Source organism: Cydia fagiglandana, chromosome 2 (assembly GCF_963556715.1).
Source record: "Cydia fagiglandana chromosome 2, ilCydFagi1.1, whole genome shotgun sequence".
In the NCBI taxonomy this organism is placed as follows: Eukaryota; Metazoa; Arthropoda; class Insecta; order Lepidoptera; family Tortricidae; genus Cydia; species Cydia fagiglandana.
In genome coordinates, this window is record NC_085933.1 from 3,003,937 (window position 1) to 3,021,788 (window position 17,852).

Genomic DNA, 17,852 nt, shown 5'->3' on the forward strand with positions numbered 1-17,852 from the left:
TGTCCATTTAAGCAATATCTTTTGAAAAGACTCTGCTCAACTGTCATATTGGTTAGGCCCCCTAGACAGGATACTGGATACCAATACACATTATACCTATAAAAATCTTATAGTATGAAACAAAACTTTTAAAGTAGTAGTGTTTTTAAATAATGTTATATACCTACCTTATATATATTAAGATCTTTATAATAAAATAAAAATAAAAACATCAATTAAAAACTGCTAAAATATGTGATTACTTTAAATATGACTAAATTACTTAAGTAGAATGACTAAATTACTAAAAAAGAACTATTTACTCACCTAACACAAATATATTCAAATTATGCAAATTTCTAGGATCCTAACCTAACTAGCTAAACAGAGAAACCTATGTACACAAAGCAAGTAAATATCAAGTCTATAACACAACACAACATATAACATATATGCAAATTTCAATGATCCCAACATCCCTATACATATGTTATAGGTATTTATTATTTATTTGATCATTCATCATCTTTAACATATTCATTTTCAACACGCACCTGTTGTCAATACCTCAATCGCAGCCACTTAGAAACTTATCACTCGATCGCCATGTCACGAAATCATCAAAACAAGTCAAACCCGCCCCAAAAACAAGTAGGCAACGTCACAGCGCCCACGCGACCGCTCTGCGCCGCCCCAACTCTATGGGCCGCTTAAAAGCGCGCCGTCCGCCCGCCTAAGCGCATTCCACACTTGCAAGGCCTAGTAACATGTGCTAAGGACACTGCACTTACTGACGTGAATATAACGAATCGGACTTTCAGTAAGTATATCTTGTGTTTCTATTTTAAACTGGGAATAGGTTTTCAGTGAGTCATTTTTGTATTTGTGATTTTAGTAGCGATTTAAAAAAGTTTTAAGTTCTTGGAACTCTCGTCTAAAATCGAAAATGAATCGGTAGTTTATAAAACTAACATTTTTTTTAAAGTTAGTAGTAAAAAATAAGCTGAGAATGTTCTTTAATAAAATACAAAGGTTTATTTTTACGTTATACGCATAATATAACTTTTACAAGCTGCTGAAACATTCAAGAATCAAGTCCTGAAACTATCTCGCAACCCGCCACAAAGCGCGATTTAAGTAGGCAAAGGATGAAAAACAGGGAAACTATTTTTCAAAGTTTATATCGCGGACGCATGGGTTGTTTCAGTATGTTTAAATATCGTGGAAAAATATACATAACAGATGCAAACAGTTCTATTTAGGGTATATATTTATGGTAAAATACTTAGACTTAATGTTTTTTGTGATTTTTTTCTTACTTAGACGTCATTTACAAAATATTATAATAAAATTAAAACTACATTATTTAATTAAAAATAACGTATTACCTTCAAAATATTCTTCTTTATAAACGCAAAGGTCTGTTAAAATTATCAACCATAATAATATGCTTCTGTAAATTTTTTGTAACTTTTTGTCAACGTATTTTTGGGCCAACCTGTACTTACGGTTTACACTGGACGTCCCATTTTGTGCCTGTTAGTTGATAGGTAGACAATTAACTGTCCAGAAATCCGGACAATGTCACTAATTTTATTGTACTGATGTATTTATTAATCTGTACAAATTTTTAAATAGTTATAAGCATCTATATTAAATATTTGGTGTAAGTAGTTTGAAATATAAAGTAACTTTTGTCTCTGTTCAACACTCGACAGGAATGCATTAATAGAAATATATTTTAACTAGCCACCACTTTGAACTTCTCCCAAAAGTCATTAAAAACTTTGACCCAAAATTTTCACCCTCATTGGGGCTAAAAAAATATTTCTTATAGGTATAGTTAGTGAAGTTTTTAAATACAGATTTAGTTACATTCGTTTCATATATACAGGTACCTACTGAAATAAAATATTAATCACGAAAACAAAGAAAAATACCAGACGCCGTAATTGTTCTTTGACAATTATCGAATAAGCAAAGTTATCAAGAAGTCTCTTAGATCTTTATTATTAGTTATTTGCTACAATTAAAGTGCGTAATTGTCCTCTTGTTTGAAAACTTTTGAAACAGTTAATTTATTTAAGAATTTTGTATCAATCGATTAATTAATTATATGCGAACTTAATGATGACTCTAGCAACTAGTGAAATTATTTTTATTAAAGTGTATACTAAGGTTTTTTATTATACCACTCATAAACCTTAATGAGCTACATGCTCAAAAATGTATTGCTTAAGCATGTAGATGCTTAAAAATGTTTTAAAATGTTTGACTAAAATACTTACTTACACATTTTTAACACAGAATTAAGGCAAAAATGTAAAATCCGCAAATTAGTAACATTTGTTTGTGTAATTGTAACATTTTTGTAAAAATAGGCAAGATGCACATATTGCGCTGCTTCGAGTTTAAACAGATTTTCACACTAGTACCTTAAGATATGTTTATCCCCAATGGGTAAATGTGATTAACAGTTTTATTTTTTTAATTAAAACTATATCATAACACCCATTTAAGTATTACAACATAATTGTAATGAAAAATGATGGTCTACTTTGTAATAGGTATATATTTACATATATTATGCCGATTTAATGTAGACCGTCATTATTCAATAGGTACTATCGTGTTGTAACACTTAAATGAGGTGTTGTGATATACTTCTATTTTGTTTTAATAATGGAGTAAAAAGTTCTGAACCAAAGTAGGCATATTTTATGGTAAGTTTTTGAGAACCACGATATACTACGTAGGTACAAAATGTACTTAACTTTATACAAAAATAATCAACGAACAATCTCCTTTTTCAGTGTTCTCGAGACTCAGAAAATTTTGACTATCGTCGTCGCCGTCTAAATCATTTCGCGATTTTTATTCGCTATAATATTAGTCGTAAACTGTAGGAATTGCCATAATTACGTCTCGTAAATAACGTTTACTAGTAAAATATTACAATTATCTGCCACGTAAAACATTGTTATGACCATCTTGTTATCATAATATCTTACTTACCTACTTAATTTTTTGTTTTGGTGTTTTATTTAATCGCTTTAGATAGAGTAGGGGAGACCGAGGTGAGTTGTGACAGATGAGAGTTGTGACATTGTCGATTTTTTGGAATCGCAATAGCGCGCGTTTGTTAGTTCAAGTTGCGAGCTAACAAACGCACACTGTTGCGAGCTTACTAACAGTTATTAGATTCCAAAAAATTGACAATGTCACCCCTAGGTACCGCACTTCTAACCATGTCATTAATATAAAAAAAAAAACCGGGCAAGTGCGAGTCGGATTCGCGCACGAAGGGTTCCGTATCATAATGCAAAAAAAAAGCAAAAAAAAAACGGCCACCCATCCAAGTACTGACCACTCCCGACGTTGCTTAACTTTGGTCAAAAATCACATTTGTTGTATGGGAGCCCCATTTAAATCTTTATTTTCTGTTTTTAGTATTTGTTGTTATAGCGGCAACAGAAATACATCATCTGAAAATTTCAACTGTCTAGCTATCACGGTTCGTGAGATACAGCCTGGTGACAGACGGACGGACGGACGGACGGACGGACAGCGAAGTCTTAGTAATAGGGTCCCGTTTTACCCTTTGGGTACGGAACCCTAAAAAGCGGCTTGTGTACCTACTTTAAATTATCAAGGCAATTCATAAACAAGTGTGTAAGTAATTTATAGTAAAACGAAATGTATTACCAATATCGCGATCGGGGAGCCAAACTTAAATCTTGCCGCTTGAAAGTCACAGTCTAACCGATACCGGCCTGATTTGATCTTTAAGATACGATAAATATTACTTCTTCAAACAAAAACGTCACTTTTAACACTGTCCATATCACACCTAGACGTAATATTTGACGTAATAGTTATCTTAAAGTCCGAATCAGGCCGGCACTTTCAACATCTGCCCTAAAATATAATAGGTAAAGTTCTGAGAAATTCATTGGTAGCCTCCGGGATTCGAACCCTTATCTTCCGGTTTGAAAATCGGTTATCTTAATAAAATGGATTAGGGAAAGTAGTCAAGATATATCAATCAAAAAGTGAAAACGTATTGAAATGACAGATCCCTGCAACGAAAAGTTACGAGACAATTTCCATCCAACATTTAACACGCGTATTCGGGAAACGAGATAATCACAAGATCTAGAAACGATATAGAGATCGACTAGATTTACATTAGATATCGACTAGATGTGACTTGGATATCTAAGTCATAACTTGTCGAAATCGTTCAAGAGGACCTCCAGAATCGCGGAAACGTCAAATTTGACATATCTATCTTGTCGAAATCGTTCAAGAGGACCTCCAGAATCGCGGAAACGTTAAATTTGACATATCTATCTTACAAATATCTTTAAATTATCCATATCGTAACTTACTGAGGTCTAGTAGAGATCTAATACATTTTCAGAATCGAGCCGTAACTTTCATTAGCGACCCGCCACAGCTTCGCAGGGGTTAACAAATTATACACTTAAACCATTCACAAGTACGGCTACCATCAGTTTGGCATTGACATAAACGCGATCGTGAACGTAATTAACTTTCTATGCATCTCGCTCATACTGACATATTAGTGCGAAAGAGATATATAGAAAGTAAATTACGTTCACGATAGCATTTATGTCAATGCCAAACTGATGGTAGCCGTAAAGAATCCCTCTATTGATAGATTATAACCGCATAATAATCTGTTTAGTAGTTTTTGTCGCGAACGAAGATACAAACAGACAGACGCGGCGGGGGACTTAGTTTTTTAAGGAGTAGTGATTTGACCTTTTTTACTAGAATAACGATTGTCACTTGGCTGGGAGGCCGATTTTTGAACATCGAGCGCTCGATTACGTCACTCGAAAATCTGTGGAAAACAGCTAAATGTTAATTTTTGAAATATGAGCGATAGAAATTGGAGATCTAGTGGTATTGACGATCCTGTTACTATACTTTAAATGCCTATTAGTGAATATATGTAGTATTGAAGGCCTGAAGAGAGCCACAGGAAATCGAGTACTTCAAATTCAAAAATTGGCCCATAGAATGCCACTACAATAGCCGGAATAAAGGCAAACCGACATTAAGCACACATTAAACATTCCAAAACTTTTTACTGCTCTGAAATGGAACTTTCACAGAACACACTAAAGCAAAGTTCAACTCACAGAATAACTGTCCAGTTATTTAAAGACTTAACTTTGCAGTGTCGATGCGAGTAGAGGAATAGTACATTATTGCAGAGGCCGGGAAAGGGCAATTCGTGGATGAGTTTCGATTTTGTCGGACGACGCGAAGCGGAGTCCGACAAAGAAGACGAATCCACGAATTGCTGTTCCTGCCGAGGCATATATAGTGCTTTTCTCCAAACATGCGAGGAAATAAGCTAAAATAATTATTATTTAAGCATCATGCATCACTCAAATCAAACCTTCACATCCAAAATGTCAAAAACAATTTCCCTCTTTAGTTAATTTTTAAAAGTTAAAGGCACAAACTTATTCTGCCATTCAGTACCATTCAATATTCGTTCATTCAATACAAGGGCCCAACCTTTTCTGTTCTCTTTCACGACGCAGCAACTAGTATCATTTCTCTCACCTCGCTCTTTTAAAATGCCGTTTGTCAAAAAAGGACAACCATACTGTTGACAAGGCGGACTTCAAATCAAGTGTTGCCTTTCTTGATGCGCCCACCCTGTGTATGTGTGCGTAAAAGCGTATATGTGTGCTCTTTTAGGGATGTGAAAAGTCGATTTTAATCATGTTATATATCGATAAACGCTACACAGCGGAACGAAATAGCGATTAATTGAAGCTTCAATATCTTCGTTAAACATAAACATTATTGAAATGCTAATGGATAATGAATATATTATAATATAATAATATAATTCAATTATTGCGGAACACCTATTTTAGGAGGTATTTATGTATTTTAATGAAATATGTGAACTTTCCCTTGGTTTCCTGCTGGGGCGTGACTATAAAATTGTGATCTGATAACCACAATAAAGAATAAAAGCGTTTTTGGTCATTTTAGGTATCGTTAAGCCTTTGAAGTAAAATTAAAATTGCAAGAAATGTCGATAGTTTATCGATATGACTTTATCGACATGGCTACAGCAACGTGGGCCTCATTGTTAATCGTACACTAAACAAAAGTGGCAACAGTGACAGCTCGCTGAGACACCGTCTATATATATTATGTCTATGATTCAATATAATTGCGCAATATAGTTTGTCAAACCAACTTTTCAGTCAGTAAGAACCAGGAAAACTACACCCATCCTTTTCTTTTGGGTGCTAGTACTAGTGTAAGACAAAGATAGTATGATTCTCTTTGTCTATGTTTGAAATGAGAAAGTCCTTTGACAAACTATGTAAGCTTTATGAACACGGATGAGATTTAAAAAAAATATAAAAATAATCTTTGATTTTATTAAGCAGTATTCGCACGATCATACACGTGAAATGATAGCTGATCGGGTCGTGTAGAAGCGGCTCACGGCAATAATAATTGGCTGTTTGCGTTTTTTATTATTAAAAAGTAAAAAACACTACAGTAATAAGTTATTACTGTAGTGTTTTTTTACTTCCCGTCCGCTAGAACAGGACAGCGATAGTTTGATGTTTTTTAGTTAGAGTTTGACATTAACGAAGAACTTCCCGTACTATTTTTGCTACAGTAAGGTGAACATTTCCGAGCATATTGGAGAAAAATTAATTACTGGTGTACATGTACAACCAGCCCGCTATAGCCCAAGCGCTCTCAACTGTGGACTAAATATACCTCCGTTCTGAAAAAAAACAACAGGTTGCACTCCGGGAGTGCCGGCAGAAGTGAAAACTCAATGACATTGTAACAGTTTTTCGACCAGGTCACGTGTCCGTCTTACGAAGCGTCTTACGTCTTACGCTCTCGCGAGTTTAACATTTTTTCCCCATCACAAAAAGTACATAGCGCCGCTAAAGAAGTTTTCACTTCAAAAATAGCTGAACTCAATAAGTAATTCAAAAAGCAGGAAATTAAATTTAAGTGATAATTAAAAAATAATCAATATCCTAAAACCGATTTCGTTGTTACAAACTGACATGGGACCCGTTTCTCATAAACAGGGCTGTTTATCAAAAGCTTGTAACTTGTAATACAAGTATAAGTCCTTTTCTAACAAAAGATGTCAAAAAGGGACTTCCACTTGTATTATAAGTTACAAGCTTTTGATACACAGGGCAAGGGACTTACACTTATATTACAAGTTACAAGCTTTTGATACACAGGGCAAGGGACTTACCCTTATATTACAAGTTACAAGCTTTTGATACACAGGGCAAGGGACTTACACTTATATTACAAGTTACAAGCTTTTGATACACAGGGCAAGGGACTTACACTTATATTACAAGTTACAAGCTTTTGCGAAACGGGCCTCTGTTGGGTGGTTGTAACACAGACGGTAAGAAAAATAGTTATTTACGATACAAATGCGAAAAACAGGACATTCGCAGGGTGAATTTTAAAATAAAACCTATAGGAGTGTTATAATCGACACGAGTTGCGAATTACCTATTTGCACGTGTATCGTACAACGTTTTACAGTACATAATGGCCCTTTCAATTTTCGACGTAGCCCTGTAATGTGCTTATTATAGCACACGGTGTCGTAATGGAGTACCAGATGTACTGTAACATTGGTAACTATACTTAATTATGGATTATAGTTGTGTGGTTACGGTAGGTTGGCTGACCATCCTAGGGACGTATATCTTTACAATAAGGTGTACCTAAATATTGTCAATTGAACGTGTGTACGATAGGTTTAAAATAAGTGAGTGACTCGTTTCAATATATGTAAACTAATATACATATGTCTGTGTCTCACGGCAGTTTTGGTATTAAGAGATGAGATAATATATTGTTTACGAAAGGACGTAATCGGGAAGTTATTCAAACTTCTTGCTTGCAATATTAAGTACCTACACGTGTACAGTTTCTATCCTTTTAATAATGATGGAACTGATAGCAAATTGGAAATACAACCCGAGCGTGGCGACCTACTTCGTTCAATTCGGAGATAAAACTCAAACCTAACTTTTGGACTAATCCCATTAAGGCTTAACCTGTGGAATCGTGTTTTCAGATCAATGTTCTTGTTAATGAATGAATTTCCGTATTCGGGGACATTAATAGTGAATTGTATAGTCAGGTACGTGTATTGCTTTTAGGTTGGTATGTGTGGATAATGTTGAAAGTAATCAGGCTAAATAAATAAATAAATATTACAAGGACATTCTTACGCAAATTCCTAAGTCCCACGGTAAGCTCAAGAAGGCTTGTGTTGTGGGTACTCAGACAACGATAAATATAATAATATAAGTAAATACTTAAATACATAGAAAACATCCAACAAATATCTGTGCTCATTACACAAATAAAGGCCCTTACAGGGATTCGCACCCAGGACCATCTCGCAGGGAGGGTCACTACCCATTAGGCCAGGCCGGTCGATAAACCGGTCGATGGTAATACATTTTCAAAATGCATTTTAGACCTGTCTCCCTGATTTTTTTCTATAGAGCGAAATTAAAAACTCAGGATTTGAATCGTACAGTCCCTCGAGAAAGGCCTCAAAATTGCTAATTAAATTTATGGTAGTCGTATTGTGATCCAATAAAGTGCTATGACATTTTAAAAACTCCGTATTCTGAACCTACTTGCGCCTTACATCTAGACATAAATAGTTAACACGTGGAAGAAGATTTTGAAGCAATCGAATGGAGAAAATACCTCCTTACAAGTCAGCGGCAATAATTTTAATATTATAACTCCCACAAAACTTTTCCACTTAGCACCTTGCCATTGTAATTTATTGTATGAATTAATTTCGTAGCCCAAACCTTGTATTATAGCGACAAGGTGCTAAACAGAAGGGGCAAGTAAGCCCCAAAATAGATTTTAAGGACGGCCCTTTACAAAAGTTACAGGTGTCAGAAAAGGTTCTATCCAATTATACTTTTTTGTAAACTTTCTTAAGACTATTATGCTTTTGGCTCCTCTCGCTCTAATCGCCATGTTTACCTAAGAAGTCCAAGTAAAATATGTATTTAGAATTGCGACAGAGCAATTTTGAAGACGGAAGGTTGTCAAGGTTTACTAAATATCTATACCGGGTGCTGTAACACGAGCAAATAAATAAAACAAATATCTTACAGGTCAAACGATAAATATTTAGTTTAACAACTTCAAAAAATATATATGTAGTCTTTAGACTTCCTATTTTTCATACAAATTAATTACCTATTATCTTCATTTCTGTTTTAGTAAATTGTGCGTCATAGACAATTTTAAAAGTACCTAGCTGAAACATGTTGGTCAGTTTGAGGAGTACAGCCCACAAATATTTTTTTACAGTAAGTACATATGGTGACTTTACCAACCTACTTAGTGCGGTAATTAGCACAATACGTGCCTATGTCGAAAAATGGACCATATGTACTGTATAAAGTTGTACAATACACGTGCGAAAACTACCAATATTTCGCACTTATATTGTAATGTGATAATTGATACTGTTACAGTGCCCACCCGGTATATTTATGCCTTATATAAAAAAATACTTAGACGTTTAAACTAATGGCACCTTTTGTGTATAAACAACAAAATCTATATGTAATACGTTTAGTATTTTGTAGTATTGAACATGTAAAGGCAGATAGGTAAGTAGAATTTATAGGAATTGCATCCTTACATACCGCTATGCATTTATGCATTCAGACAGCAAAGTGTAGTAAGTACCTAGTAAAAATATAATGCAAGGCGCTCGAAAATACAGGACACATTTTGGGAAAACATTTTTCGCTTTTTGTTTCTTTTTGCTACTCTAGGTGTCATAACCAGTGTTGGCCGAAACGTTAATGCAATTAATCATTTTTGGCAAATAACCATTATAAATTGAACCGTAAACTGTAACCATCCGTTACGGCTTAAGGTCCAATTTATAATGGTTAATTGTAATTAACGTTCGGTCAACGTTGGTCATAATTGTTATAAGAGCTTAATAGTTTTCAAACGTTCCATAAATCCCTTTATGGTTTTTATGAATATTACCAAATATTACACAACTGATAAAACCGAAGTTTATTTAAATTAGTTTTTTTTTTATACTAAAATAATGTTTTATTTAAAATAATCTTTCTGAAACATAAAATCTGAAGTTAAGACAATTCATAAACAATAAGCAAGCCAACATACTTATTAAAATCATTCTTTATCACTAGTGATAAATAGTAAGTAAGTCTAGACTTATCTATGTGTCAAAAATGCGATAAATAGAGGTAATTTCGTCATCTTTTTTATGGGTAATGGGACTAATGGGCCTCACGAAATCGAGGCATGTGCCACCTTCCAAGTGGCCTGCAGATTTAGAAGTACTTAGGTATCTTATAAACATTTTCAGGTCCGCATTAGTTTTTCTTAGGGTCTTAACTATACCGTAATTCAACAAAAAAAAATCTTATTTTGATTTTGAATGGTTGAAGTAAAAACACTTAAGGCGATATCATTGTCATCTATTTTAATAAAAACGGAAATCAATCCTATTCAATTTGTTTTTAGGGTTCCGTACCCAAAGGGTAAAACGGGACCCTATTACTAAGACTTCGCTATCCGTCCGTCCGTCCGTCCGTCTGTCACCAGGCTGTATCTCACGAACCGTGCTATCACAGCGAGACAGCTGAAATTTTCACAGATGATGTATTTCTGTTGCCGCTATAACAACAAATACTAAAAACAGAATAAAATAAAGATTTAAATGGGGCTCCCATACAACAAACGTGATTTTTGACCAAAGTTAAGCAACGTCGGGAGTGGTCAGTACTTGGATGGGTGACCATTTTTTTTTGCTTTTTTTGTTTTTCTTTTTGCATTATGGTACGGAACCCTTCGTGCGCGAGTCCGACTCGCACTTGCCCGGCTCGCACTTTTTTTTGCTTAAATCTTTTGTCATATCTTTTTAATAAATACCGCTATAAAGAATAATTTAATACTTCCTACACAGAAATGATTATTTGACATCACGCCAGTTGTGGTATACAAACTTAATGTCGATTAATGTGCGGCATTATTTAGCTGGTTTTATTAATGTTACGCTCATTTAGACATAATAACATTTTTTGCATTCATTTACCTTTTGTCTCTGTGTGATAAGAATCCTGGCCGAATTTTTAATCATCTTTTTGTATTTTTGTCGACGATTTTTTCTGCTCTATACCCTCGTAAGTCCCCGCATACTTGTACAAATACAAATTAAATTCGAGTTTTGAACTCTTATAGAAATAAAAGGAATAATAAAAAAATATTTTTTTTATTTATAAGTTTTAGTGTTTTGCTATAAAGTTGTAAAAATGCTATTAAATAAAATGTATTATAAAACTAAAAGAAAGTTCGAAATTCAAAACCGCAATAATTGACTTGGATCTTACAAGGATACAGTACAACTGAGATTTGAACCCACGATTTTTTACCAACACACACATATGAAAGGTTAAAAAGAAACCTAAGGGAATAGGAGCCATTGATATTGTTAATTCTAAAAACAAAATTTATTTCAATATTGTCCAAAACCCACGCCCTATTAAATTTGTGTAAAATTTGACAGTGATTTTTGTGTCGCCAATTACAAACAATTTGAAATTACCTCTGGGACCTAAAACTTTCTTGACTCAGATCAACAAAGCCCAGGCAAAAATAAACTTTAAGTATGTTTAAATACGGTTTTTAATTCAGTTAGCAGTTATTGTTTAGAAGCATGTTAAAATTATTTTGATAAAATCTTGTACCTAACTTATAAAACTGTTTTCGTTCAAAGCTTGTCAATCACCTAACTGAAAAGTTACCTATTTACTAGTATTGTATCAAAAGAAAAGATGTTAATTTATTTATTAATAAACTTAAAATGTCTTGACGTCATATTGGCCTATAAAAAAGTCTCCTGTTCCATTATACCTAATTTGAACCTTTATTATTAGTTTTGATGTCTGTAGGAGGAAATACCAAAATGTTTTATGTTTAAACTTTTTAAAATTGATTGGAGTAACAATTTCATTCAACAAAGTTTTCTTAAATATTCTTTCCATTCTACTATAAGCATAACAGTGAATGGCTTTCCACTCGTCATCTATGGAAATTGACATTGGGCTATAACCCCGAAGACGAAAATAGAAGTCTCGTCTATTTCCGTCTCTACGGAATTTGCAAGAGTGACAGAGGCAAATAGACGAAATGTGACGATTCGTGGTACCCCTGACCGGAACAATGACCGGTATATTGGATCAGTTGCGAATGAAGTTCGAATTCGGAGTATTGGTTGCTAATGGTATTGGCGGGAAAAAACAGTTCACTCATTCATTTCAATCACATTCTATTACATAGGTACACTGATTCGGGAGTAGGGACCCGATTCGGATTATGAAATAGACATCTATTAGACATCTTTTAGACATCACCAAGATACGATAACGATATGTTTAAGATCTAACCTGTCAAATTTGACATTTACGCGATTCTGGAGATACTCTTGAACGATTTCCACAGGATATGACTTAGAGATCTAGTTCACATCTAATAGATATCTTACTCTATCTAACGTACATAAAAGTGACATTGGTTGCCCGAATTGCGCTGCAAAAGAGAACTATTTGATACATATCTAAACTATAACGTATCTAAAATGGATCTAGTACGTCTAGAAGTTCGAATACGGCAGTAGGTATCAGGATTTTGTTATAAATAAAACAACACTGAAATAACGTATTTCGATACTAAAAATAAGATTTTTATTTTCACGTAACATGTTTTATTTTTAGATTTGAATCGCAACTACAGTAAAGTTACCTATAATAAAGAGTATTAGTAATAGTAGTAGTAGTATTAGTACGAGGGTTGCACTGAAAATGTCGGGAATAGAGAATACTGTCGCATCTAGACAGTCAATCTTTATTTTAATGCATACTTAATCTCAAACTGACCACGCATATAAATTTTCTTTTGAAAGTAATCATTCTGTAATGCACACGGCTCATAATCCCAAAGTCCTTTTTGTATGGCGATTTTGGAGCCTTAGTGGTTTTGTATGAAATTCGTGGAGTAGCCAACGGAATTGAAGTTTTTTTTACATATATATATATATATAATATTTTTTTACTGTTGTCATATGAATATTTAGGAATGTCGAAATCTGCCGATATGCAACTTTTTTGGCAGTCTTTTTAATTAACAGCACAAATGCGATTTTAATTTTTGACGTCGCTTTGGAATGACATGCTTCTTTAAGATCATCTATGGGATAAAATGAAAGTGACTTTCATATTTAATTTTAACCGCAAACGAGCGTACGATGAACTCTAGTTCATAAAAAAATAACAGAAGCCCATTGTAACTTTTATTTGTTCGCTGAGGGCATATTGAAAACCGTTTAAAAATTTGATCGGAAAAATCACTTTGCCAAAAATTCAAATAATGTTCGACATACAATTTTCAAATTGCCAGTAATTCTTAAATACAAATGACAACCAAATGAAATATACCTTAAAAGTTTTATAAAGAGTTACATTTTTATAAATTATATGCCTCTTTCTATTATGTTATTTCTAAGTGTCCCATTCCCGAATATTTCAGTGCGACCCTCGTAATGTAGTTCTATGAACTAATAATAACAGAACGGAACGGAAACTATGAAGTTTTGCTTTCACGTTTTTTCGTATTTCTAAGAAAGCAGTAACAAGACATTTCCCCGTATGAAAAATTCTCTGAACTATCGTTACCTACCAATTCTCCAATTAAGAGAGGAAGATATAAAATCAGTAATTTTATGTTTTTTCTCTATAATAACGACTGTTAGTTCATTTAATATGAAAAAGAGGAATACAGGAAATTTCACCTTAAAGGCCTGTGCACACCGGCTGCGTGTGCGTGACGTGCACGTGCGCGTACGGCGGTGTGGCTCGGCCTTTAATGACAGTTATTATAATAAGTGTAATTATTTAATCATCAGCTAATTAAACACATTTTAAGTAAATTAAATGTTGACCATGTCGTTGGAATTTAATTTTAATCGTTTAAAGGCTTTCTACCAAAAGATTGCTTGACTAACTGCCGTAACTATTCGAACTTCAAGATATTCATAAGAGACGACACATACTAGATACGTTATAGTTTACATATCAACTATTTCTATTTTGCAGCGCAAATTCGGGCAACCAATGTGACTTTTACGTTAGATAGAGTAAGATATATCTATTAGATGTGAATTAGATCTCTAAGTCATATCCTGTGGAAATCGTTCAAGAGTATCTCCAGAATCGCGCAAATGTCAAATTTGACAGGTCAGATTTTAAACATATCGTTATCGTGATTTCTAAAAGATGTCTAATAGATGTCTATTCCATAATCCGAATCGGGACCAAAATACTAATACCTAAAATCGCGCCCCGAGTTTGAGAGCTGAAGAAAATGGCGCTGTGCCGAGAATGTTTTGTAGTAACTGAGTTGTCTAACACCCCCATTATGACAATTAGAGCCCGATTTAACAATTTGTTATGGGTTTTGTGATTGGCGGGCATATCACGCACGACTTTCACATAATTCCGCATGCACTGGTTATGACATTCAATCAATGCTTGTTTTCTATTGTTTATGTATATTAGAATAGAATATAATAGAAAAACATTTATTTATGACAAAAACATGTTGACAAATATACAATGTAAAACATTTAGTGCAAAATGCCATAAAAAGGTCACAACTCAGCATGTAGCTGGCAAAGCCAGCGCTGTTCTTCTGTTGTGACCCAGGCGTACGCCGTTCGACGACGAGGCAGTTATGCTTTAATTTACTAAACTAATTAAAAACTAGAACTATACCTAACACATAAAATTTAATCGAAAACTATTTATTTATATTAAGGAATCAATATCGGTTCCAAGTTGTATTAGCCCATAAAGTAAAATAAACTCTATTAAATATAATATAGTACCTTAAGAAAAACTCGCAACACGCAAAATGTCTAAGACCGACCGCTAAACAATCTGCTTTAAAAAAAAAACACATCCAAATATTCCAAATTGATACACCCGTTTAAGAACCATGATGCCAAGAACAGACATACACATATAAATACTCCTCTTATGTCGGGGTAAAATCGCACGTTGAACTGAATAGCTATTAACTATAACGTACTTTAGCCATATATTTAAAAGAAAACCGTAATAAATGGGAGTATTATGCATACATGTATGATAATGTATGATTACATTACAACGCATACATGGGCTACTTTGCGAAATTGTGTTCCCTTTAATCCTGTGGCACACTAAGAAAAAGTGTTCTTTTTATATCGAAAAAGTAAAAGGTTAAAGTTATTAATTTGTTTGAAAAGGAGGGAAACATGTTGTATAATTTGTCGTGCTAATATTGATACCCGAGCAAGTGAAATAGGTACTAAAAAAACATTATTGAATATATTTGTCATTCAGAATGATCACTTAACAGTCAATTTTACCAGCCAACATGAGAAAACAACTCAAAATGGCAACTTAATAATAAAAATAGCTTCATTAAGTATATCTCTTTAAATAATTTCCTTAAAATTGTCGAATTAAATTAAAATGAAGTTTATATTTTATAATTTTACAATATCATAATAAAAAGCCTTTCAGAACTGTATTATGAATCATCTCTTTTAACAGAATATAACTAAAATAACAAGATTGCTATGTCTATTGGTTTGCCACGCCGCCATTGCCCTTGTCATAATGTCATCAGACGGATTTTCATATGGAAATAGATATGCAAAGGGCTCAGGCCACCGGCCCGTCTGTTTGCCTTTGCCCCTGCTAATCGATAAAAGGCTTATTTTGTATGCACTTGCCGTTGGATTTACGCTCTTTTTGAATAATGATGTATAAATCAGAAATATTGACGATTATTAGAGCGGTTCAATAGAAGCTTATTACAAGCTTTTATTTAGTTTCTCCTGACTGTTGCCTGTAATTAAATCTTGCAAGTTAAATTTGATCCACTTCCCGGTTTCCGATTGAGCTGAATTTTTGCATGCATGTATAAATCAGACGACAATGTAATATTATGGTACCATCGAGCTAGTCTGATGATGGAGACAGGAGGTGGCCATAGGAAGTCTGTGATGAAACAACGCAACCTAATTGTGTTAGGGGTTTTTAGAATTGTCTCGATAAGTATTAGTTGTCTGTCGTAAGAAAAGTACAGTCAGCGATAAAAGTTTGTACCAAAAATGAAATTTTTGGCAAAAACTTATATTGTAGGTAGTCATGGTGGATGTGGACCGTTTTATTAATGTTAAAATAATTAAAATAAATTAGGTTTTTTTTTGTTACAATGCAAGTGTTACCGAAAGAATTTTCATATCATTTCTATGTATGTTCCTTAGTTACGATTAGATCTCTGTTAGTAGAAAAAAACATGTTTTTTCTGAAATCTTTAAGAACTAAGCGCCTGGAGTACCTAGTGATGAAATATGGTACTTCATTAAAATTATTTGCCATTCTATTAAAAAGTAAGTATTTTCCTCGATCCATCTCCGTAATTTCCGTAAACTGCATTAGAAACTCAGTCACTGTGAAAGAAGTTTTACCGAGATTGAAGTAAAAAAAGCAGAATAAAAATGCTTAAGTAAGTGCTATGAAGTTTTTGTACAATAAGCGTAAAATTGTTTAAACATATCTTAGGTAGGTATATTAAAATGAGTCTCTTACGTTTTTTAGTTGACTTATTGAAGACATAACTTGTTAAATACCTATACATATAAAGATATAACGTATTTAAAAATGTTTCTCGCAAGTTGTGTAAAATGTTTTGTCTATTTATTTGTTATTTAAATTTTGATGAATGCTTAGAACATTTTTTTCTGTAAAAAGACCCTTATCAAAGACATATGCAACTTCGTATAAGATGAATAAAGTCTAAGGAAAAAACGTGCCTCGGAAATCAAGAAAAAGTCATTCTCGGACAGATACCGCCCACACCTTTAGCCTATTCTCAGCTGGATGGCGTGACGACACCGTTTCATATTTAACAATTTTAACACATAGATATGAGTGAATGAACATGGATCAAAAAGATATAAAAATAATAAAATTATTTATCCATATATATACATTTTTTTGATAATTTTATACGTTTTCATTTTGAGTTTTAGTCGTGTGTCGATAGCTGGCAGTAAATTTACTGTGACTACAAAATTCACAATGACAGGTCCCCTCTACACTATCTATTCTTTTTGCCCTTATCAAACGCAAGTAGAAAAGTACAGAGAGCTAAAATTTTATTAAAGATCCCATATTAATCTGGGGACTGAAAAGCGTTCTAACAATGGTAGCATACACTCGTATGGCATGCCAGGTGGACACTTCGACACTTGGATTTATGACCAATTTGCTACTCTAAACTAAAGGTGTAATAGGTATGTATGTACTATTGTAAGGCGTTATATTTAAGTACTACTAAGTATATGTACGCTGATTCAGTGGGGTCGGACGGTCGAAGTATTTTTACAGATGGGGCATAGGTTTTACTTGTGAATTCTACGAATAGGGTAAAATTCTTTTTAGGGTTCCGTACCCAAAGGGTAAAACGGGACCCTATTACTAAGACTTCGCTGTCCGTCCGTCCGTCCGTCTGTCACCAGGCTGTATCTCACGAACCGTGATAGCTAGTGAATACAGTTGAAAGATACAGTTGAAATTTTCACAGATGATGTATTTCTGTTGCCGCTATAACAACAAATACTATTAAAAACAGAATAAAATAAAGATTTAAATGGGGCTCCCATACAACAT

The 17,852-nt window shown here is 33.8% G+C and overlaps 1 protein-coding gene across 1 annotated transcript in view; it reads left to right on the top strand.

Moving 5' to 3' along the window:
• Positions 1–683: 683 nt before the first annotated feature.
• The window catches only part of LOC134679576 (neuropeptide CCHamide-2), a 39,073-nt gene continuing 21,904 nt past the window's right edge, over positions 684–17,852 (top strand). Inside the window, exon 1 of the mRNA XM_063538533.1 lies at positions 684–799. The gene's annotated coding sequence lies outside the window, so the exon portion shown is untranslated. The remainder of the gene's footprint in view (positions 800–17,852) is intronic.